The sequence below is a fragment of the Apus apus genome, chromosome 1 (genome assembly GCF_020740795.1).
Source record: "Apus apus isolate bApuApu2 chromosome 1, bApuApu2.pri.cur, whole genome shotgun sequence".
Lineage (NCBI taxonomy): Eukaryota > Metazoa > Chordata > Aves > Apodiformes > Apodidae > Apus > Apus apus.
In genome coordinates this window covers 59,507,713-59,531,377 of record NC_067282.1, presented here as the reverse complement: position 1 = coordinate 59,531,377, position 23,665 = coordinate 59,507,713, and the positions used below count along the sequence as shown (strand labels likewise).

General features: G+C 45.3%; 1 long non-coding RNA gene across 2 annotated transcripts; it reads left to right on the top strand.

The window, feature by feature from the left end:
• The first annotated feature begins 12,893 nt into the window (after positions 1–12,893).
• Positions 12,894–19,376, top strand: LOC127381029 (uncharacterized). 2 transcript variants are annotated; one of them, XR_007888635.1, is made up of 3 exons: positions 12,894–13,613; positions 18,064–18,183; positions 19,034–19,376. It is a non-coding gene; the product is annotated as an uncharacterized LOC127381029 (long non-coding RNA). The 2 variants fall into 2 exon arrangements; XR_007888638.1 differs by having other exon boundaries at positions 18,064–18,898.
• The last annotated feature ends 4,289 nt before the right edge of the window (positions 19,377–23,665 follow it).

Genomic DNA, 23,665 nt, shown 5'->3' with positions numbered 1-23,665 from the left:
AAATTTGCCCAACCTAAGCACAATATGGGCTTGGGGAGCTGCAAATGCTGGTTCTTGATGGCCCAGAGCAGAGATCCATGGAGTGTTGATGGGTACCAGAAGGTCTCCAAGCTCCCAGGTGATCTGCCACCACAACTGATGCACCACTGAAGTGCCTGAAAGATACATATAATGCTGCACATACAGTGAGTCCCAATTTTGTGGGGAGGTCAGGTCAAGGAGGTCCTCAATGTCCTGGCAAATGTCACTTGGAAAGGGCAATGGGAAGTCGGTGTCCTCACAGCCTGGCCTGGCCCTCGTGCTTTCACTTTCAAGCCCTTTCATTTCTTTCCAGCACCTACCACCCATCACTTGGTACAGACTGAACTTGCTGGCTCTGCAAGAACCATCCTGCCAGCTCCTTCACCCACTTGCTGAATTTTTAAGCAAACATCTTCATGCTTTCCTATGCAAGCTCCCATGCTTGGAGGAATTCCCATTTCATGTATACTAAGCTGTGCTCCTTCAGATGCTCCCTTGAAAAACAGCCTTTAAAACCTAAAAAACCCTTCACCTTTCCCTATTTTTTGGGCCACTGATGGTTTGATACTAAAACCTACCTACCAGGTTTACCAGCACTGTCTCTTGATTTGTTATACTGACTGTGTACACCAGTCATCTCCTTTCCTAGATGCAGTGTACATACACTTTGAGACAAAGATTTATCTTTTCAGTTGTGTGTTTAGATGGTATCTAGCACAGTGAAATTCTAGCCTAGCGATAGGGCTTCCAGGAATGATAGTAATTGAAAACAGCAGCAACAACACTAATAAATTAAGAATATTACCCAGGACTTAATGTACTCCACAGTAGGACAGAACAGCACACAGCAGCAGCTCCAACATCTGGTGGCAGTAACACTGAGATGTAGTCCTTTCTCCTCCTCTTCTAAATACCCTCTGTGGAAATGTATTTGAAAATATCAATTAACATGAATGTTGGAGTACTGTGTCCAGTTCTGGGCTCCCCAGTTCAGGAAGAGCAGGCAAGTGCTGGAGAGGATACAGCAAAGGGCTACAAAGATGATTAGGAGACTAGAACACCTCTCTCACAAGAAAAGGCTGAGGGACTTGGGTCTTTTTAGTCTGGAGCAGAGAAGACTAAGGGGGGATCTCACCAATGCTTATAAATACTTAAAGGGCAGGTGTCAGGAAGATGAGGCCAGTCTTTTTTCAATGGTGCCTAATGGCAGGACAAGAGGTAATGGGCACAAACTTGAACATAGGAAGTTCCACCTAAATGTGAGGAGAAACTTCTTTACTTTGAGGGTGGCAGAGCACTGGAGCAAACTGCCCAGAGAGGTTATGGAGTGTCTATCTTTGGAGACATTCAAAACTCACCTGAGCGCCATCCTGTATAACCTGCTCTAGGTGAACCTGCTCTGGCAGGGGTGTTGGAGTAAATGATCTCCAGAGGCCCCTTCCAACCCCTACCATTCTGTGATTCTGTTGTGCATTGTGTCCTGTTGTGATTATTTCCAAGAAAAGGCTGAAATATTATACATTTAAGAGCAGCCTTCCTCCACATCCTGCTCCTGTATTATGTCAGGCTGAAAAAACTCCTTTCTTTACTGTATCTCTGGTCTCATTTTCTCGCTTCCCAGTCAACACTGAAGTGGATGGTTCCCCAGCCATCATTACAATGTTTCTCATCTGCAACCATGAGTCCAGCTCTGCTCTTGCCCTCCTCCAGACTCTCCATTCTGCCACTCAGTGAGGCCGTGCGGAGCATGGGCAATACCCTGAAACTGAAGGTGATGAGAGGCTGGCAAAGAGATAGACAAACCAAGCCTGATTATTCCAAATCTGTTAGGAAAAAAAAGAAACCAAAACGAAACCCCAAAACAAAACTAGGAAAAAAAGTACTAGGGAAATAAAACCCAAGTAACTTAGCTATGGAGGTGCAGGGCTCCCAGGAGGCCAGCTGATTCAAAGGACATCCCAGTCCCAGGGAGGGCTGGATGCTCACTTCTTTTTGGGAGCCTAAACCCTTCAGGAAGATGGGTTCTATGATTCTGTTCTATGATAATCTTCTCCTTTAAATAATTTTTCAATCACAGCTAGAGGTAGCACTAGAAGGTGGTGCAAAGCTGCTCACAATGGAGACAAACAACACCACACCCAGTTCCGCACAGAAAAAAGAGCTATTTGGATCAAACGGAACTGAAATAGAGGACAACCATCTAAGATGTCAAAAGAACCCTTTAAGCAGCTATGTTGTCCTGCTGTCCCTGAGCAGTGTCTGAGCCATGTGGCTCTTCCCAGAATGATGCAGCACAGCTGCTTCTTCTCAGTTGCCAGTTGCCTGTGGCAAACAGTTGGGGTACCGCAGCCCTTCCCTGGGCTGCTGAGAAGGAGCAGGTCCTCTGCTCAGCAGAAGCCAGGGCTTCCAGGGGCGAGTAGGTGGTTGTTTTTCTAGCAGCTGAGAATTGAGCTCCAGTCACTCCCCTGATTTCCACTACTGAGGCTTTCAGAGAGCTGTGCTGCTAGAGTGAAATCAAAGTGCCTCCTCAAATGGCGAGGGGAGTAAATTGGGAGAGAGTTCTGAGAGCAGATGTTTGACACAGAAGGAACATAGGGAAGGACAAAAGCAAAGTGGGGAAGGCATTTAATGAGGCCCCAGCAAACACTTGGATTGAGCAGAAAGTTCTATGCACTCCCACACAACGCCTTGCCTGCTCCAAATGGTTAGAGGTGGGTTTCGCTGCACTTAGGAATCTCTGAAGGATTTTAATCATCGCACATCGTGGGAAGGGGGGGCTCAGCATATGCCTTGTGTAGCATTTAAAGTGTGGGAGGCTTTTGTCTTGCAGAAAGCTACATGTGGAGCACACTGGTTGAGTTGGTGTCTGGTTGCATCTACATTTCCACTTTGCCCATAGGCTCTGCTGCCTCTTGAGGACCTTCTCCTAGAGACTACTTTGCACTGTGTAAATGGGACTGGCACCATGCCAGGGAGTGTGTTCTGGCTGGCACAGGGGACTGCAGAGTGCTTTTTCCAAATAGTAATTTGCCGTGCTTTGGAGCACATGGACTACAGGAACATATGGGCCTCTCTGCACAATTCAGATGTTAGGAAAACAAGTCTTTGTAAGGAAAGAAGTAGTGTTGTTTCGGCAAAGGGACAGGCCGTGTGCTGTGCCGGGTCCTGGAACAGAGCTATTGAATTTGGGAGGTACTGAATGAACTGCAACGACAGTGAAATGGGGAGAAAAAAATTTAGAAAAAATTTAAATAAGGAAAGAGAAAAGAAAAAAAAGGAAAAGAGAAAGAGAAAGAGAAAGAGAAAGAGAAAGAGAAAGAAAGAGAAAGAGAAAGAGAAAGAGAAAGAGAAAGAGAAAGAGAAAGAGAGAAAGAGAAAGGCAGAATCTCATAAAACACAGGCTAAATAAATAAAATCAGTGAGTGTTAGTTGAGGCATATATAAAATCCAAATCCAGAGATAAATGAATCACAATTAGCTGAGGAGACTGAAGAGAGAAATGTGCTTTCTATTTTAATGCCCAAAAGGAGAGCAAGTGTGAACATCTATTTCCCACAGCCATCAAGAATGGGTAAGTCTCTCCATCACAGGCACTGAGGTCAACCTGCCTGAGCCTGCATGCTCAGCGACCTGCCAGGAGCTCTGGGCTGGGACAGGGATGGCAAACACTCTGCAGCACCTTGGTCCCCAGGTGCAAGCTGTAGAGATGAGAACATAACAGCGGACTGAGGAGGTCTTCTCTCACTCTCAGAACGCTTACACAGCTCTTGTGAAAGGCTGAATCATCTTTTTTTCCTGACATGATTTAATGAACAAGGGCATAAGGAAGTTCCTTTAGGGATCTCCTCAGATTACTGACTGCTCTACCCATCCTCTGACAGGTGGCTGTAGTAAAGCATCAGAGAAATATTTTTGCCTGTTCAGCCAGCTACTAACTCAACGGACTGAATTCACACACCTGCCAGAGTCCAACCATGTGTCTCATTGTTATGCTAAGTGAGGACCACACACCATCCTGCTGCCCAAACACCTGGTTGTTATGTGGGCAGTTTAAGTCAGCCCCTGTTGTAATGAATTTATGTACATTTTCCTGCGTTTCATTTTTGAATATTTAGAATTTGACTGAGTCTCCTTAGTCCTATGTTTGTTTGCAGGAGTGATAGAGTACACCTACTGCCAGTTCTGCCCTCCAGTCTTTCATGGTATGCCTCTAATGGGACCAAGAGCAACAAGAGTTTGTACAGATTGTCCCACCTCAACCCTGAGGAAGTCCTTGTCCTCCAGTTCCTTCAGCACTCCATCCCTCAGCCCTCACCTGTATCCAAAGCCTTATCCTTCAGCACATCTTCTAGTACTCTGTGAAGACAAGAGGGAGATAAATATCAGCTGAAAACAGCTAATGATGGAGCCTTCATAGGGTTTCACTACCCCATCAGCTACTGCTGCAAATTAAAATGGACACATTTTTATCAAAATAAGGCTGGAGCTCTGACTCTTGGCACTCCCATCACTGCTCAAGTGGATTAGGGCAGCTGCAGGAACCAAAGGAGACGGCCCAAACAGAAGCCCACTTCTGCAGCTCTCAGGTGTGTTTTGGTCTGTGTATCTCCTGCTGAAAGGTGTAAAGAGGTTTTTGTCCATTCAGAGGTAATGGAGACAAAACCCACTTTCTAACACCTCAATAAAAAGTCAGAGCCTGGGATGTATTTCTGCTACCTGATATATACATTTGCTGGAGAGAGAGTTGGATGTGAATTGAAGACTCGAAAGAAATTAAATTACTTGAGAGGGTACTGTAATTGAAGAGAAACATGTGAGCTTGAAACAAATTTATTTACTACCATGGGAGAACTGTAATTGAAAAGAAGAGGAACTTGTAGAGCAGAGCATTTGGAATTGACTTGAGAGGGAGAGAAAGCACAGGGCTCTCTGCACTCTGAAATTAATTTCTTGCTTGATTTGTAGTACCAAACTTTGGAAACATCTATACCAATTAACTTGAAAGTGTAATGCTTTGCCCTAGGGAGTCAAGCATTTCCATGTAGGGATAGAAAAAATAAGATGTTTTAAGCTTGTTCCTCAGCTTTTACACAAAGTGGAACAAGGCATTGAATCAGTTATAGCCAATAGCAGTGCTAGGTCTAGATTTCAGATGCAGCATCACCAAGGTTTTCCTCTCTGCATGTGCAAGTCCAGTTATCCTTAAAATCTACCTGGTGGTAAAACTGAATATACATCATCCTGAAATGGCTCATGAAAACAGAACTATCTCAGGGAGCCCTATTACATGAGCAAAACAACACTGTTCACCAGCATCTGGCTAACACTTGGTAGAGGAGATGGTTTATCCTTCTCATACCAGAAGAAGAGAAAAAGTGGGCTGTTACTGAGCACCACAGAGATTTCTCTGTAATCAAGAGTTGGGAATGTCTCTCACACCTTTCCCAACCTGCAATCCAAATAGCAACTGCTCTCCACCAGAAAGTGTAGCAGGTGTGCTGCAACCTTCCCCCAGGGCTGGGAGTCACCAGCCCATCCCTGGCACTGTGGACCTTTATTGAACACGGTCATAGACCAACAGCTCTTTCACTGTAGTTGCCTCTTGCATCCAACACAGTTCTAGGCTGAAAAATGGTACAAGATGGCCTTGCCAGGTCCTCACTTGCTGTGCTACAGATCCAGTAGCTCAGATCACTCTGAAAAACATCTATGCTAGGGTTTCTCAGCTGCAAACACTTCAAGCTCATCTTAGGAGCATAGGTCTGAGCTTGGGTTTTTTCTGCCTTACCCATCACCGAGTGCATTAAGGACTGTGCAGGGTGCTGAAGGTTTTCATTGACACCTCTGCAGCTGTGGGGCAGGTGTGATTGATTGGCCATGTAATAGGAACTTGCAAAAGAATCAGCCAAGGATGCACAAGAGGCAGTGGATGTCTTGAACTACTTTCTTTTCCCTGCAATAGCTCAGTAGGGTAGCTGTGAATCAAGTGCAGCTACAGTTTCATTTTGTCACAGGGCTCAGGTCACTCTCAGGCTTCAGGGCTTCTTCTCATGGGATTGTACTCCAGAATCCCACTTGTCATTACATTTACTATTTTTATTTATTTTATTTTACTTTCTACATTTATCCAATGTAATATTTTTACCAATACAGCTTTCTGACTTCTGACAATTTCTACATGAAGGAATTAGAAACAGAAGATGGGATCACAGGGAAATTCATGCTGGAAGAGACCTCAGGAGGTCCCTCGTGCACCCCTGATCCAAGCAGGACCACCTGAGAGATCAGACCAGGTTGCTCAGGGCTTTGCCCAGCCTGGTCCCCAAGGACAGAGCCTGCCCCCCTCCCTGGGCAGCCTGTCCCTCTGCCCATCCCTGGCCTGCCTGTCCCCCTGGGAGAGGTTCCAGTACCCAGCCTGACCCCCGATAGGGTCAGTTCCCACCTGATGAACCTTGTTGTCCGGCTGTGACAGGCCCAGTGCCCTGGCTCCATCCCCTCCCTGTAGGCACCAGGGGGACTGTCAGGTGCCCCCAAAGCCACCTCTGCCCCAGGCTGGACATGTCCCCTGCCCCTGCTCAGGGACACATTCCAACCTTGAGCGTGGTGGGGATGAACTCACTCCAGGTTGTCCATGTCTTTCCTGCACTGGGAGCACCAACTGGCCTTGGTACCCACATGTGGCCTAACAATGAGTGCTGGGCAGAGGGGACATGCCCTGCCCAAGCTCCTGGTGGTGCTTCTGCTGATGCAGCCCTGGATGCTGCTGCCTGTCTCTGCTGCCAGGACTTGCTGCTGGCTCCTGCCCAGCTCCCAGGGCCCCAGAGCTGCTCCTCAGCCAGAGCCTGTATCTGCACACTAGTTTTCCACAGCCTTTGACTGATTTTCTTCCATTAGTTCATTTCATTATTTTTCAACCTGCTTACAGTTTCAAGTTCTGCAACATCCTTTGCCAATGAGTTCTGCAAATTCAATATACACTGTGTGAAAAAGTACTCCTTTTGGTTTGTTATTCTCTGATTGCTTCATCTGGTGACCCCTGGTTCTGTGAGAAATAGTGAATAAATTTTCTTATGCAGCACACAATTTTGTAGAGCTATATCATATTTCCTCTCAATCATCTATTTTCCAAGCAGAGGAATTGTATTCTGTTCAGTACTTTTTATGAAGCAGATCTATTCAGTAAATTCTAGTTATTCTCTGAACCTCTTTTTCATTTCAACTATAACCTTCAGAGATGAGATGACAGTATATGAAAAGAGGATGCATCATAAATTTATAGTGTAATGATGTACACTGTTTTGTGCTCCCTTCTTTCCCTACTTAACACTGAAGTGATGTTCTCAACTGTTCACAAGCACTACCAGATCTTTCTTACACGGCTAGAGGAAATAGAGAGCTTACTGTATATATGTATATAGTTCAGATTGTTTTTCCTATATGAATTACCCTGAACATAATAATACCAACCTTCATCTCTGAATTTATTTCCAGCTAATTGGCACCATGAGATCCTTCTGCAACTCTCTGCATCTGGTTCAGTTCAGCTGACCCAGGATAATTTTGTATGACCAACAAACCCTCTCACCTCACAACAGATGCTTTTTGTCGTACATCACTTACAAGCATTTTGAATAATGTAGGTCACAACATAAATTTCTTTCAGATTTCACCCATATTCTCCTTGCAGCTGCCGATTTATCCCTACTACTACTCTGTGTTTTTAAAGCTCTTCTTAAAAGTTTCCTGTATCCTGGCTTCTGATAGGATGAGGGCTAATGGTTTCAAATTGCAAGAGGGGAGATTTAGGTTAGACATTAGGAAGAAATTCTTTCCTGTGAAGATGGTGAGACGCTGGCAAAGGTTGCTCAGGAAAGCTGTGGTTGCCTCCTCCCTGGAAGTGTTCAAGGCCAGGTTGGATGAGGCTCTGAGCAACCTGCTCTAGTGGGAGGTGTCCCTGCCCATGCGGGGGGATTGGAACTAGGTGATCCTTAAGATTTAACCCAAACCATTCTATGAAATCTTGGATAAAGGGCCTTATCAAGAAGTTTTGAAAGAAATAACTGGCTTAATTACTACACCTGATGAAACAGAATTACTCCCCCTACAAAATCCACAATGATACTTTCCTGTATGAACTGTTCATCCACATCTCTTGCTCCAGTCTCACGTTAGCCTGACAACCAGGCTGTTTTCCAGAAAGTCAAGTCACCTCCATGATCTCCACACTGGCCATTTTAAAAAAAAGGTGCCACAGCAACCAACTCCAAGTCTGCACAATGAAGTCTCACCTCACCAGCAGCTGACATGACACAGGCAGCTGCCACCTCCACCTTTGAAGTCCTTGACTTTCCCTACAAGAGCTGTAGCTATCAGTTTGGTCAATTTTTTTTCTACTGGCACATTAATCTGAGACTGATCCATACGCAATGAAAGGATTTTAGCTCCCCCAAGGGCCTCTATATTTTTTTTGCCCTCGAATACTGGGGAATTTTGGGGGGGGCCTGTCATGCTGTGGTTTTTCACTTAGTCTGCCAGAGTTTTTCCTTTTTTTCTATCACCCTCATTGGGAGGTATCTTCCATTTTCTGAAGGAATTTATTTATTTACTTAACTACTAGTAGTCTTCTTTACTGCTTAAAAACATGGAAGTGTAGCTTTTTTGGATTCTTTTTCCTCTTTTAAGAGAGATTTTTCCTTTCATCCCCTGATGCAGTGTCCCTAAGGCAGCTCAGTCCCACCAGGTACTTTTGGCTGCAGCTGTTAACGAGCTTTCTCACTGTTCCATGATTCTTCTCCTCAAACTTAAGGTTGTTGTAATGGACAAAAATCCCTTTAAATAAAAAATAGGCTTCCTATTTTTTGTTTACTATCCTCAAATGACGTTAGCATTGAATTTCAAAGGTCAGGGCCGGAGTAATACAACTCACCACACCACTTAGGCCTTTGCTAGCCTATTATTGCACCCATTTCTGAAGGAGAAATCTGAAAAAATTGCCAAGGGAGATCAAGACTGGACTGGTGGCAAAAAAGCTGCAATGAGGCTCATTGTGGAGGTGACTTTATTACTTTTTCCACTTCCTCCAAAAGCATGCTTCTCCTATGAAACTTAAACACCAGTGTTCTGCAAGAGAATCCCCTGGCACTCAATGTGTCAGGTCAGACACCCCTGCTATCATGGTCACATGCTGTCATTGCAGATACTGAGGGTATCACATATACAGTGGAAATAAAAATGTGTCAGAACTCAGGGATTTTAGAGTGTGTAAGTGGCAAGTTTTCATGTAGCTCACAAAAATATTCCTATTGTCTCTAGGAAGACAAACCAAGAAGTGCTGTTCCAAAGGGCTCCTTCTGTATGTGTGATCCATAAAATATTAGGAAGTCAGCTGATGGTTTCAAATTGCTTGACTCTTGAGAGAAGGGGTAAATAGATGAGGGAAAACTCAAGGACTCTCTACTCAAAAAGCTCGCATTTAAAAAATACTTAATTAGTATTCTCACATAGTCAAAAAAAAGTGATGAAGTGAATGCCTAAGTATCAAGCACAACACAGAGGTTGTAGAGCAATGTGCTCTGACACTTCAAGAGCAACCATAAAATGTCCATGTACAAACACCAATAAAAAAAGGTGAGAACAGGATCCTTCCATAAAAAGATGTTTGAAGTAAAGTACTGCCAGGCAGGGAGCACAGCTAACGAGAACAGCTAAAACACAGGATGAGTGGCAGCTACAGTCTTTTGCAAGCGTGCTAACACTGTACACTTGCTCAACATTTTACTTTGACCAAATAAACCTGTTTTACTTCCACGTTGAGTCTTGTCTAGTAATAACGTGATCTCGTAGTGAGCCAGGAGATGGTGATCCTTGCAGAAACAGCAGACTGCTGAACAGGATGGCTTGGGACAAACTAGAAGTGGTTCAGGTTCAGCGCATGTTGGAGGATGTCAAGAGCAAGGATGCATGCTTTCATGAAGTAACCTGGCAAGTTTAAAAGCTCTAACATCAGGTGATAGCCAGAGGAGAATGATTTCCTCTAACAGCCTCTCTGGCAAAAATCTGCTGCTTTTCCACAGCTGGCAAGAATGAGTTCAGTGCTCAATGACATAGTAAATGAGTGAAGGGCACAAGAGATGAGAGTCCTGATAGACACGGAAGGCTTCCCTGCTTGAACCTGTGTGATTTTTGCCTTCATCCACAATTTCTGCACACTTTCTGCTCAGGCTTTGCCTAGAAAATACATCCTGGATGCCAGCCAACAGCCCTTGCAAACGTCTGATAGAGAGTAACTTGCCAGGTAGATTTTGTGATTTAAGGATATCATTTATTACCTCCCTGACTCTAATCAGTTCGATTTATACCACTGAAAGATTTGGACAGCTTTAATGTCTGAAAAGTGTTTGTAATACCTCTTATTTGATGATGTTTAATAGCCTGACCCTGTTGACCTTGATATCCACTGTGATGTATTCCAAGTACTTCGCTCAAGCACTTTCCTTTGGTTTGGGGAATTTTTGGTAGCTATTTTTTAAGCCCAAATAGGTGTCTGAAATATCACAGTTTTGGATTTTCCTGCCTTATGCCAGGTAGCTTTTACACTCTCATGCTAACAGACTGCTATGCTGCAACTTCTGAACCTCATCTTTACATAGATGACGTACTAGACAAAATGAGAACTGAGTGACAGTTCCTGAAGATGGATTCATGTTACAATATTAGTGCCATGTAATTCTTTCTAGGTCAACTTTGAATGGCATTCATGCATTTGCAACCTAGGAATGGCTGGCTGAAAATGAAGTCCAGGATGTTTAAATGGCTTGGCACAGCTTTCTGGGCCTGAATGTCAAGTCTAGCTAAATAAGTCTTCAGTGGTCAGACTTGAGTTTTCAGTCTTTAAAAACATCCCTTAGGCTTTTGTTTTCTGGGGAAATCAGAATGATGATGCTTTGCCAGTGTGGTATTTTACCTCCTTCAAGTTTCTGAAGAGGTAATTGCATTAAAAGCAACTTTGTTTAACTTGTTGTTTTTTTTTTTTTTTTGATTACCATTGAATCTTTTGCTGTACTGTGGTTCGCTGTGTATTGACCACACTACAAAGTGCCACAGAATCCACTTAATATCTGGTTCAAACAGTAACTTTGAAACTCCATCCAATCTATTCGGACTAGAAAACATTGAGGGCCATTAAGATGATCAAAGGGCTGGAGCCCCTCTGCTATGAAGACAGGCTGAGGGAGTTGGGGCTGTTCAGCTTGGAGAAGAGAAGGCTCCAGGGAGACCTTATAGCACCTTCCAGTACCTGAAGGGGCTACAGGAAAGCTGGGGAGGGGCTTTTCGCTGAAAAGGGCAGTGATAGGACAAGGGGTAATGGTTTTAAACTGAAAGAGGGGAGATTTAGGAAATACATTAGAAATAAATTCTTCACCATGAGGGCGGTAAGGTACTGGAATAGGTTGCCCAGGGAGGTTGTGGAAGCCCTCTCCCTGGAGTTCAAGGCCAGGCTGGATGAGGCTTTGTGCAGCCTGGTCTAGTGTGAGGTGTCCTTGCTTGTAGCAGGGAGGTTGAAACTTGATGATTTAAGGTCCTTTCCAACCTTAACCATTTTATGAGTCTATGATTCTATGTTAATTCATCCTCATTTTCAAATCCTGAATACATTTCCATATATTATCTCAGACCACTTATTTGGTGACATTGGGATAGATGGAATTTTCTGATTCGCTCTTTGGGAATTGTGAACATTCTGTATCTCATTCCTGAATACTACCATTTATTTTGAAATGCTCTGAGCTAGTGGCACTTAGAAGACTAATTACTGTGCTGTGATTCTAGGTGTGTTACGTCAGTCTTCATAATTATATGCTTGACTTAAGATTAGCATATTGTGAAACATGCTTGTATTAAAATACTGTTTGTGGCAAATGAGGCATCAAATATAACAACACTTCTCTCCTCAATGTTAGAAGGGTAATCTTTCTCTTTTTCCTATAGGGCACACTACATCACCATCCTCCAGCACCGAAGTTTTCTGACGTTTTTGGAAAGTCAGAGGGCATCAGGACTGCACAGAGGAATGTCAGGATTGAATGGAATAGATAGCAACACTATGACTTGGTTCATTGAGAATGACTCTTCGTGCGAGAAGAATATGCCAGTGGCTGCCTGGGTTTAGCCTGGATTAAAAATAAAATAGTGGGTTGGTCCCTCTTTTCAATGGGATCCCTGAACAGAAAGTAGTTTTACTTATAAGAATTAAGATGAACCATACTTCAAGGCCTGGCCATAAGTACTTTTCAATTCTGCACAACCCTTCTGATGTGTCTTTTTTGTTTGGATAAAAGCTTTTATTTTTGCAGGGCTGGGTATGTAATAGCAAATACCAGTGCCTTGCCAAAATAGAGGTCTCAAAACTTTCCCTTGAATTTCTCCTGTGAGCACAGGCACCTGGCTCCATGCACAGCATGCGGTATGTTCAAATGCCTGCCACCCTGAGGGCTCTTCCCTTCTGTGTGGGGAGAGGTGGCACATGAGAAGCACTTGCACGAGGCAGAAAGCTGAGCTGTGGTCTGGGGCTGAAGCTGGCCACATCATCCCACCGCCTTCCTTGCATGGCTAGTACCTTTCCAGACCCTCTCCTGTGCCCATTGACCTACTGAAATGCCAAAATGTGCCCACTGCTTTTGCTCAGAGAGGAGTTCGATGCATGGCATACCTAGCAGAGGTAGGATTCCTGGCAGGAAGTTTAGCCAGGGCTTGGGGTGGGAACCATCCCATTTGGCAGCAGCGAGCTGTTACGTTGGCTCACACCGTCTTGTGAAACCTTACCCCAAGACAGCTGCAGGAGGAGGAACAGCACAAATAGGAACCTGGAAAGGAGAAGGCAAAGCAGCTTCTTCCACCTCAGACAAGCTTTCCCTGTGTGGCCGCTGGCTTTAAGAAGATGGTGAGAGGAAAAGAGTAGAAAGAACAACAGCACTAGACACGGCCTGATCAAGCTGAAGCATGAAGACAAAGAAGCAGATGTGACGTCTCTAGTGCTACGTCTGTCAAAAAGAAGCTATTTGAATGGAGTGGAATTTAGCTCCCCACACGGAGAAGGAAGCATAAAGATGAGTCGTCTGGGTGACCAGGAGCTCATGGGACTGCCCAGGACAGAATCCCTGCCGCGAGGGCCTTGTGTAGCTGCGTGGTCCTCTCCTTCCCATCTTGTAGGCTGCAGACTTTCGGTACTCTGGAAAACAGCCCTTGGGATATCCATGACTGCGAGGGCAATGGTGCTCCTAGGTCTGGGGATGGTTCCCAAATGGCTCCATAAGAAGTTAGGTTTCTCATGTGTAACACCTGCTACTCTGTGGTGGAAACTCTAGTCCAAAAAGTCTTCTATTTCAGGAGGAAAGAGGAATGTAGCCTTTGACAACCTGCTTCCCATCAGAAAAAGGAGAATGGCTTTACAGTTCCTTTTCCCAGACAACTTAATCAGCCGGAAAAGGTTCAATTAAAGGTGACAGCTTGTTTTTTGCTTTAAGCATATGTGCTGAGTGCAACTGCATGATTTTCATCCAGGATTCAGGGGCTGGTCAGTGACAAAGTTACAGGTAAGGGACAAAACTTCAGTCAGATTTAGAAATCCTTTAAGACCCAAGGGATACTGGCAGTAGCTTAACTCCTGCTCCTTTACTCTTTCTATTCTCCCCATATTTCTTCAGTTGATATTGATCCATTTAAGATGTATAAAGCAAATAACTGTATTTAACAGCCCTAGTTGTGAGCAATCAAAGAGTTCTTAAGAATCTCAGAATGTGAATCTACAATGTTTACCCTCAGGTAGGAATCTCATTAATAATTTAAGATGTCTGTATGCAATTGAAATGTAATGGTAATTTTCAGCTACAAGGGATCAATCTAACAGAGCATTCCAGTTCTCTGTGTACTGTGGAAACAGTACTTCTCTGCGTAAATGTCATATTTATACACAGTGAGCTCTGAAAAAATTACAGCCATTTTTCTCTATGGTTCATTTATAAAGCTTTCTTGAATCCTATGAAAAGCCCTCATAACCCACAGCCTCAATGCTTGCTTTCACACAGCCAACGGAGCTGCTACTGGCTTGCCTTGTAAGTCTGATGCTTCTCAGGCGTTCAAAGAATCCGAAGTAGGGTCATGAAAATGATCAGAGGGCTGGAGCACCTCTGCTACGAAGACAGGCTGAGAGAGTTGGGGCTGTCCAGCCTGGAGAAGAGAAAGCTCTGGACAGACCTCATAGTGGCCTTCCAGTATCTGAAGGGGCTACAGGAAAGGTGGGGAGGGGCTTTTTACAAGAGCTTGTAATAGCAGGATTAGGGGTAATGGCTTTGAACTGGAAGAGGGGAGATTTAGGAAATACATTAGGAAGAAATTCTTCACTATGAGGGTAGTGAGACACTGGAACAGGTTGCCCAGGCAAGTTGTGGCTGCCCCCACCCTGGAACTGTTTGGGGCCAGGTTGGATGGAGTTTTGAGCAACCTGGTCTAGAGGAAGGTGTCCTTACTCATGTTAGGGGGGTTGGATCTAGGTGACCTTTAAGGTCCTTTCCAACCCAAATCATTCTGATTCTGTGATTCAGTGGGGCACTGGCTTCAGCTTGCTTGCCTGAAGAGCAGTGCCAGATCCACCCACTCACAGCTGGATCATCTGCCAGGTTTGACCCATGGCACAGTTGTATATCATACATCAAGGGCTCATAGGTGCAGTTACATATCATATAACGTGCTGTTTCTGCAAGAAAACATCTTTCAGGAAGATGCCCACCCATCAGCTTGGTTACACTGTGGGACCCAAGGGGACAAATCTGTGGTGGGGTCAGTACCTTTGTGTGAGCCTGGTAGTCCTCATGGGGAGAACTGGTTGTGTAGGTATGGAAAAAGCTCCATCAAGCCAAGGGTGTAAACCTCTGCTAAAATTGTTTTCATTGAGGGCAGCAACTGAGAAGACAAGTAAGGAAAATATGAGTGCAAATAAACCCCACAAGAAAGTTAACAGCTGTGAAAACACCCAGCCCTGGCAGTGCCCACAGGCCAGGGAAGCAGGCTTTGCCACGGTGGGGTACTGCTGGCAGCTCTCCTGCTTTGTCCAGGGGTACCTAAAATCTTTGCTGACCTATCTTCCCAGCAGGTGGGCAGTGTGACACTTCAGGTGTTGGAAATAAAATGCCCGTAACATCCCCCTTGGAAGAAGTAAACCATGAGCTAAGCCCTTGTCTGAAGGTCTCTGCTGGATGCCTCCAGCTGGAGGACATTCCCAGTCCCTGCCGCCACCCTCCTGCACACGCTGCTGGGTGCTTTCCGTGCCAGCTGTCCCCACCAGCAGCCTTAGAGCTGTGGGAATTTTACCAGATGTAATCGGCACTGTAACAACAAAAACCAGCCTGACAGACAAGGCTAATGGAGGGAAAAAGAATAAATCAGTTTTTACTGGATTTCTCAGAATTCAGCCTCCTTCGACAAAGATGATTATAACTAATTAGGCAGAGCACGCTAACAATGCTCACATTTGGATGTGTGGTTTCTCAGTGAAAAGGGAAATTAAATAGGATGTAATCAGAGAGCTGCAGACAATGAGAAAAAGAGGCCAGTCCAAGCCAGCAGGTTTTCATCAGAGAATAGATGAACAGAGTAGGTAATTTGTTTTGTTGTACCTAGGACATTATAAGTGCTACACAGTACTATATTTTGCATTTCCAGTAGAAGTGTCTGATAATACTGTCCTTGAGGACTTTGTTTCCCTTCTGCCCTCAGCCTCTTCTTCAGCTGAGAGGAAAGGCTGTACAACTGAGCTTCCAACAAACCAGGGCTTCTTCAGGTGATGCTGAAATGCCTCAAACATCCCCCAGTGAGAGGGAAGGGTGGGGGGAAGGACAGTGAAGAAAGGGAGGTGGGAGCCTGGTGGCTGGAGTCTCTGTGGGAACTGCAAGTCTGACCAAGGTACCTTGACCTGGGCAGTCAGAGGATGGTCCTGCCATCCGGGCTCAGGGCTACATCATCATGAGGCTGGTGCCTGCACACACATGAGCACATGTGTGCAAGTCTGCTTCCCCTTCAGCTCAGGAGAGCCCCCCTGCACCAAGTGTCCAAAGCAGATCTAGATGTTGAGTGCCCAGGGTTGGAAAGCTGGAAGGATGCCCTGAGCAGTGAGAGGCATCATAGAATTATTCAGGTTCAAAAAGACCCGTAAGATTGAGTCGACTGAGGAGACGCAAGGTGGACCTGGTGACTGGGCACAGTAAAGGCACTGGCAGCTTTGGCACAATCAGTCATAACCCCTGGTATCTAGAGCCACCCTGGCAATTTCAAGGCATCTGAGCCAGCAAAGGAGCTTTAGATGAGAGCAGAGACTTGTGCTGCTTGCTTGCTGGCAGGTCTGATCCCTGCTCTAAGAGGCATAGCTCTGGCCTGACCATCCTGTGAAACTATCCTCAAGCTTGTAAGTGCTTTTGGGAATGGAGGTCTTCAGACAAATGTCTTTTTTACATCACTTTGTCAAATAACAACTGGGAAGCAGATTAAAAAGTAGTACCTTGCACTGACTGTACCTTTTTCTTGCTTACTCTTGGCAGGGCCCCTGATGCAGGCAGACAGGAAACAACCAGCCATGGAAGTGTGGATCAGGCTCTTTGTGATGCCTCTTTGGTGGCAGCAAACAGCAGGACCACACCTACTAGCCACTATTTGCAGTCATGGTCAAACACCAAACCCCTGTGCTGCTAATGCCGAAAGCAGGGAACTGAAAAAAAAAACAAAGCCACTGATAAAAAGTATTGCCAGGAAAAATCCCTCAGGCCATGAATCCTGCACAGGACAAATTGGACAATTTCATCCAGCAATTCCTGCTTCACCCTCTCCCTGTACCAAAAATTGCAGCACACTTTCAAGCTGGGCACCCAGCTCTGAACACCCTTCTCAGGCAGTGACTTCCCTTCTCCTGTGGGCTGAAGGAACAAAATCATAAACAGGTATATGAGAAACTTACTGCCTCAGCAATAGGTTCTCCATAACTGAGTGGGAAAGAATTGTGTGCAAAAAAAGATCTGTAGTTAGACATAACTGTTGCCAATAAAAACTTCAGACCATGTCACTGAAGCTGTATACGATCTGTGGAATTTACAGAATTCATTTTAATACAGCAACTTTCCCAGGAATATGAACGAGGCAAGTAAAGGGCTCCAGAGGAACAATAATAACTTCAAAGGTAGGGAGGCATCAGGGTAGGGATCAGCAAATCAAGCTTGAGGCAAGATCGTGAGCAATTGAAGGTGGGAGCCCAGCAGCCAGTGGTCTCCCCCAGGCGCCTCGTGCTGCAGCGTGGCTGGTCACAGGAGACCCTGGCCACCACCGCAGGAGGTGGCTGCCTGCACGGGGCAGCCTGCATGGAGAAAACAGTCCCTGGGCTGAGGGTGAGGGCATTGCTCCCCACGGCTGTTGTGTTTTAAAATTGAAAAAATATATATTTATTGTAGCCAAAACGTAAAAATAGGCCCATTAAAAAAAATGTGTTGGCTGCCAAAAACATAAGCCACCTTCTTCTGTTCCTTCCTCTGAACAAGCTACAAGTTCCCAGCTTGCTCCATCCACAGCCTCCCATCAACTTCCTGTGCCACCTTGAACACATTGACACTACCTCTGTACTTCAGCCTTTACTTTTACATAGAGATGGAAAAGGATAGACTTATTTTTCCAGACCAACCAGAAATTCTCTGGTAATCATAGAATGCCAGGTAGGAAGGGACCTCAAGGATCATCTGATCCAACCTTTCTAGGTAGGATCATAGTTTAGATGTGATGGTCCCACACCTTGTCAAGTTGAGTCTTAAGAGTGTCCAGTGTTGCAGAATCCAGCACTTCCCTGGGGAGATTATTCCAATGTCCAGCTGTTCTCATAGAGAAAAATTTTATTCTGATGTCCAACAAGTTGTTGATCTTTAAAAACAAGCATTGATACTTTTCAACTGCTCTAAAACTAGTGGATTTCATTTGTCTTAACACTGTTGCTATTTTTTTACATTTTCCTAGCACACTGCAGAGGAAGAAAGAAGTAGAGGCATGAGAGAAGCTGTTTGAGCAGAGCTGGATCAAGAACATCAATATTCAAAGAGGGATCTTTGATCAATATATGCAGACAAACCCCAGCCTGTATGCATCTCATTACAGTGCTCCATCCAGTACTGCTTGTTTGCTGAATTGCCTGTTTCTGGGAAAGGAAAAAACTTGCATAATACCTAGTTTAGACCTAAAAAAAGTATGAACACTTAGTGGGGATACATCAGTAGCTCAAGCCCACCAGCTAGGGGATCACAGTCTTACAGATTGCCACTGACTCGTGGGCAGAGAGAGGGAGTGGGAGTGGTAAAGAGGGGAAATAAGGCAAAAGACATGCTAGATAGCTTTCTTTCCAGCCCATCTCTGCACCCCCAGCCTGAAAATTAAAGACATGGTTGGTAAAGGATCATGGCTTACTTCAAGATGACCTATTGCATGGGTCCAAAGCCAGCTGAGTCATGTCCTCTACATAAGGGAACAGGAACAGAAGAGGAGCCAAAGGAGACCTATTTCAAGAATTAAGGTTGCCACCACTTTTCCATGTCTAATGTTTCTGCAAAGGGCTCTGACTCAACAACAACTTGCTGGTGCTTCAGGTGTAGCACAGAGGGAAATGTCACATAGGGGACAAAGTGTCCCCTGTGCCACAGCAAGCAGGCTTGCAATAAAAGAGCTTACCAGCCACAGTGCCCAGCTGAACAGGCTGACAGCATGTGCACGTCTAAGACTGTTGCAGAGGTCCTGTGTGACACCAGCATCCCAGTGGTACCACAGCTACTGATCTTTACCTCCTTATTTTGTGCCTCAGGTACCACAGCCCAGGTGAAGACGGGCAGGTAGTGCTTAGCCTGCCCAGTGCCCAGCGGTGAGCACAGAAAATGGGCTGGGAATCCACTCCAACATGTTGTTGAAATAATTTTTTCCTGTTGTTGCCTCTCTCCAGAGCTGCTGCATCCATGTGAAGCCAGTGGGGATGGAAGGTGCAGCACACTCAGGCAACGGAACTGCAGGGAGCGGTGGTACCAGCAGCAGAGAGCAGCCTTGGGAGCTAGAGAGCCTGGGGAAGAGCCAACTGAGGGCTTGGAAAGGTGCAGCATCTTCTCTGGAGCTCTATGGTGCCCTTCTAAAGGAGGATGGAGACAAACCAGAAGAAAAAATGGGAAGCATGATCCTCAGGGCTGCACACACTGTAGTACAGCTGAAGCCTTTCACCTTTCAGAGGGTTCTTTGTTGTAATTAAAGGATGTAAATACTGCTCTGTAGTTGATACAAAAGAGCATCTCTCATTTGGCAAAGTGTACCATGGAGTTCTGGATAAAGGCTGAAATGAGCAGGGTTTGCCCGGGTGCCCAGGCTGCTCTGACAGCCCTGCTGCAGCCTTCTACAGCTTTCCACTCACTGAGAACTATTTTTTTTTTTTTTTTTTTTTTTTACCTCCCTGATGTTAAAAGGCTGAGTGTTGGGGCTGTTCAGCCTGGAGAAGAAGGCTCCAGGGAGACCTTAGAGCAGCCTTTCAGTACCTGAAGGGGACACACAAGAAAGCTGGGTAGTGACTGCTTACAAGTACATGTAGTGATAAGATGAGAACAATAGCTTTAAATTGGAAGAGGGTGGGTTTAGGTGAGACGCTAGGAAGAAATTCTTTACTGTGAGGGTGGTGAGACACTGGTACAGGTTGCCCAGGGAAGCTGTGGCTGCCTCCTCCCTGTAAGTGTTCAAGGCCAGGTTGAATGGGGCTTTGAGCAACCTGGACTAGTGGGAGGTGTCCCTGCCCATGCAAAGGGTTGGAACTAAATTATCCTTAAGGTCTCTTCCAACCCAAACTATTTTAAGATTCTATGATCTTTTTTCCCCCTCTCTTCTCTGCCACTAGCTGCTACCTGTCTCTTTTACTTTGTAGCTCTCCTAAGGCTGAGTGAGATGCAACCCTAGCAGGTGTCGATTCCTGCACAACAGGGAGGCAAGAAAACCCCAGCTACCAGTGCCGCTACCTTATGCTGCTCCTTCACTCTCCTGCTCATCATCTGCAAAACAATCGCAAGCTCTGCTGGAGCAGACACAAGGAAATGTGTAATGGGGCTTCTACTCCATGTACACACTCAGTGTCACCACATCTCACCTACGCTTGCTCATCTGGCTCCTGCAAAGGAGACTGTAGGTGGCCCCATGGGAAGGGACTGGGGGCGGCCAAAAGCTTTTCCCTTCAGGTGTCTCCAGACGCTCTCTTAACTTTGCATGTGAACAGGGACTTCCATAGTAAGGACTTGCCTCAGCAAGGACTGCAGGCAAGTTTGGATTTAGCAGAGGTCTAGCCCTGGGCTGCAAACTGCAGGGCAAAACTGCAGCAGAGAGGTGGCTCTCTTTCCTTGGATGGTGTAATGGGAAAAAGAGTAGGGATGCTTGAGCACAGTGGCTTGAGGGGGTCAGCAGTGTTTGGAAGACTTGGACTTGGGTGACAAGTCTAGGACAATCTAGGACAACACAGTGATAAATGGAGAAGCTTTGAAGGTGATGCTGGAAGTTAATCTGATGTAAGGTGGGTGAACATAAACAGCTCTTTGCTCTAGCAAAACACAAGCAGACACAATTTTTTTATATGAATGTCTCAAGCTATCTATCTGCCTTGGCTTCAGTCTTTGATTCTGCCCTTTTGTAAATAGATTGTTACATTGCTATCATCCTATTGTATTCATATTTTGAGCATTTTAACTAGCAATTCCAATTTACAGACACCAATTTATTTTCCTTGTTGATTCCCCATGGTATGATTAGCAAATCTGCAGTTATACAGTCAGTGTGGGGAATCATATGAAGTAATTTAATGTGTCAAATCCCATAAAAGTTTGGCAACATAGGCATCATGGGAACCTTAGGAAAAATTGAGACTCATTATTACAACAAAAAATACTGGATCTTGTGAAAACAATGAGTTACTGCAATGAGTTACTGACTTAAAATATCGTGTAAAACACATTTGAAATTCCAACAGGCTTTGGTAGAAGCTGTAGGGGTTCATCTGACAGCAGAGTTGGTCACAGAAGGGTGGGAGGGATGGCATGGACTGAGTGATAAGATACCATGCATGTAGATAGTCAGAGATGTCAGATATGAAGTTAGTGGGAAATGTGCTTATGCATGTAAGTGACAGTTAAGTCCCAGTTCCTGGTTCTACAGCAGTACCTGTTCCTTGGGCTCATTTATGTTCAACTTCACTCTTGCTTCTTTCAGTAGGCTCCAGCATACACAAGAGAAGTTGTTGGTCTTCCTTTGGACCAAATACATGCAGAAGTTGCAGAAACGACTCTCTATTTTCAAAAAGCAGATAAACTGCAGCAAATGGATCAAGTGTGGTTTCACTGCCATGGTACCAGGATCCAGAAAAACACCTGCTGACAGTCTGCATACCCTCTGGGGCTGGGCAGGCCCCCTCTGGCCCTCAGCAGCAGCCTGCCCCATGCCCTCCCAGTGCACATGAGGAGACAGGGACTCACTGACTCGACCCTTGGCTCGCGCCAACCTGCCACAAGGCTCACAGCTGCTATTTTTGCAACATGATGAAAGTGCCCTTCTCCTGCTCCTCAACTTTGCCAGCCACTTACACCTCCCCTCTAAGTTCCTGGAGCAATAAAGTGACCTAATGTCCACCAGCAGCCTGCTACAGAGGACCCTTTCCCAAAAACAGTGAGACCTGCCTGTGTGGGTCAGCAAACCTGCTGTGTGGGAGCCTCTTTCCTTCCCTATATACACACAGTGTGGCCAGACATGGCCAGCGCTTGAGTCTTTCATGTCAGGTTCCCAGGTCATGCAGCCTGGCAGATCACTCAGGCAGATGACATCCCATATATGTCTCCTGGACCCGGTTCAGCTCCGTAGGAAAATCTGTTCTCCCCAGAGCCTGTAACATCAGTAGTGTATTTTGGGCAGGTGTGGTACTGGTGCTGTGTCCAGCTGCACACCTCCAGGCATCACGGTGGCAGCAAATACAGCCAGACCAGCTTGGGCCTTCACGCCTTGCACAGAGGATAAGATGGCAGAGGCACCAGCTCCTGACCCACAATGTAGGACTGTGTACAATTTTATGCCGTCTCATCCTTATAATCAAAAAGTTCATCTTCCTTTCTGATAAACATCTAAGAAACATAGAACGGTTTGGGTTGGAAGGGACCTTAAAGAGCATTCAGTTCCAACCCCCCTGCATGGGCAGGGACACTTCCCACTAGACCAGGTTGCTCAGAGCCCCATCCAACCTGGCCTTGAACACTTCCAGGGATGGGAATATGACATCTTCTCTTCAAATATCCCATTTCCTGAGGTACAGGATTTATAAAAAGAACACTGTGGCTATGAAAGCACCACCACAAAGAAGATAAGTTCCATATTGCTCTGGTCACATGCACAGCTAAGCTCAGAAAATCCTGTTGCTACAGATGTTTATTTAGGAAACTCAGAATTGTGGAATGTTTCAGCATCAGACTTTTTCCTACCACTGCAAGTATTTCCAACAGCTCTGTTCATAGCCAGGCACTAAAGTACTAATAAAAGACAAGCAGCCAAAAATAGGTGTGAGGTTTTGAGTTGGTCTAAAATGGATCAGAAATGAGATGTGGAGAGCTGGGAACTTACCAGAAGCACAGCAAAACCAAAGCATGCATCTTCAGATAAATGATATAATCCAGGGATTCCCTTCTTCTGCCCCTAATTAAGGAAAAGTTTAAAAAAGCTGGCAAAATATTTCAATCTGTTTGTATGTGACAGGAAAGAAGTCACCATGGAATGCCTTTTAAAGAAAAATAATAAAAAAAACACCCTGCAAGATTCCAGAGCTATAAACCTGTGTTGGGATTGGTTAGGGATGGGATAATAGGGTTACTCTGCTTATTTACTTTTTCTTTATGGTGCTGATCCCCACTGAGGAAGTGAAAAGCTCATTCCAATGCCTTAATGGACTCTTACATCAGAAATAAGAGTGAGCGGGTGTTTCCTGTCAAGAGTTAGAGGGACTTCTGGAGAGCTGTATGAATTCAGTTGTCCTTGCTGAATTGTACAAGATTCCTGATGGTGTCCCCACTCCAGCCTGTCTAGCTCTCAAGCTCCCTCCCTGGAAATGTTCAAGGGCAGGTTGGATGGGGTTCTGAGCAACCTGATCAAGTAGGAGGTGGCCCTACCCGTGCTGGGGGTTTGGATCTAGATGATCTTTTAAGTCAGATCTAACCCAAACCATTCTATGATTCTATGATGACTGGTACCATCATGTCAGTTTGGTGTCACAGGCAATCTTGGCAAGAAAGACCCTCACCACTTCCTCCAGTTCACTGATAATGATGTTAAACAGGACAGGTCATAGGACAGACCTGTGGTAGTCCGCTGGTTATCAGCTCCCAGGAAGAAAGTATATGACTCATCACCCTGACCCTCTCAGCCCAACCAACCAAAATGTTACTTACCAATCTAGTTGTCCACCTGTCCAGACTGCAAACTCCCAGCTTAGATGCGTTAATATTATGGGAGACAATAATGAAACCCTGCTAACGTTTACATGAACAGCATCCCACTCATTAAAGCTGAAGCAAATGAG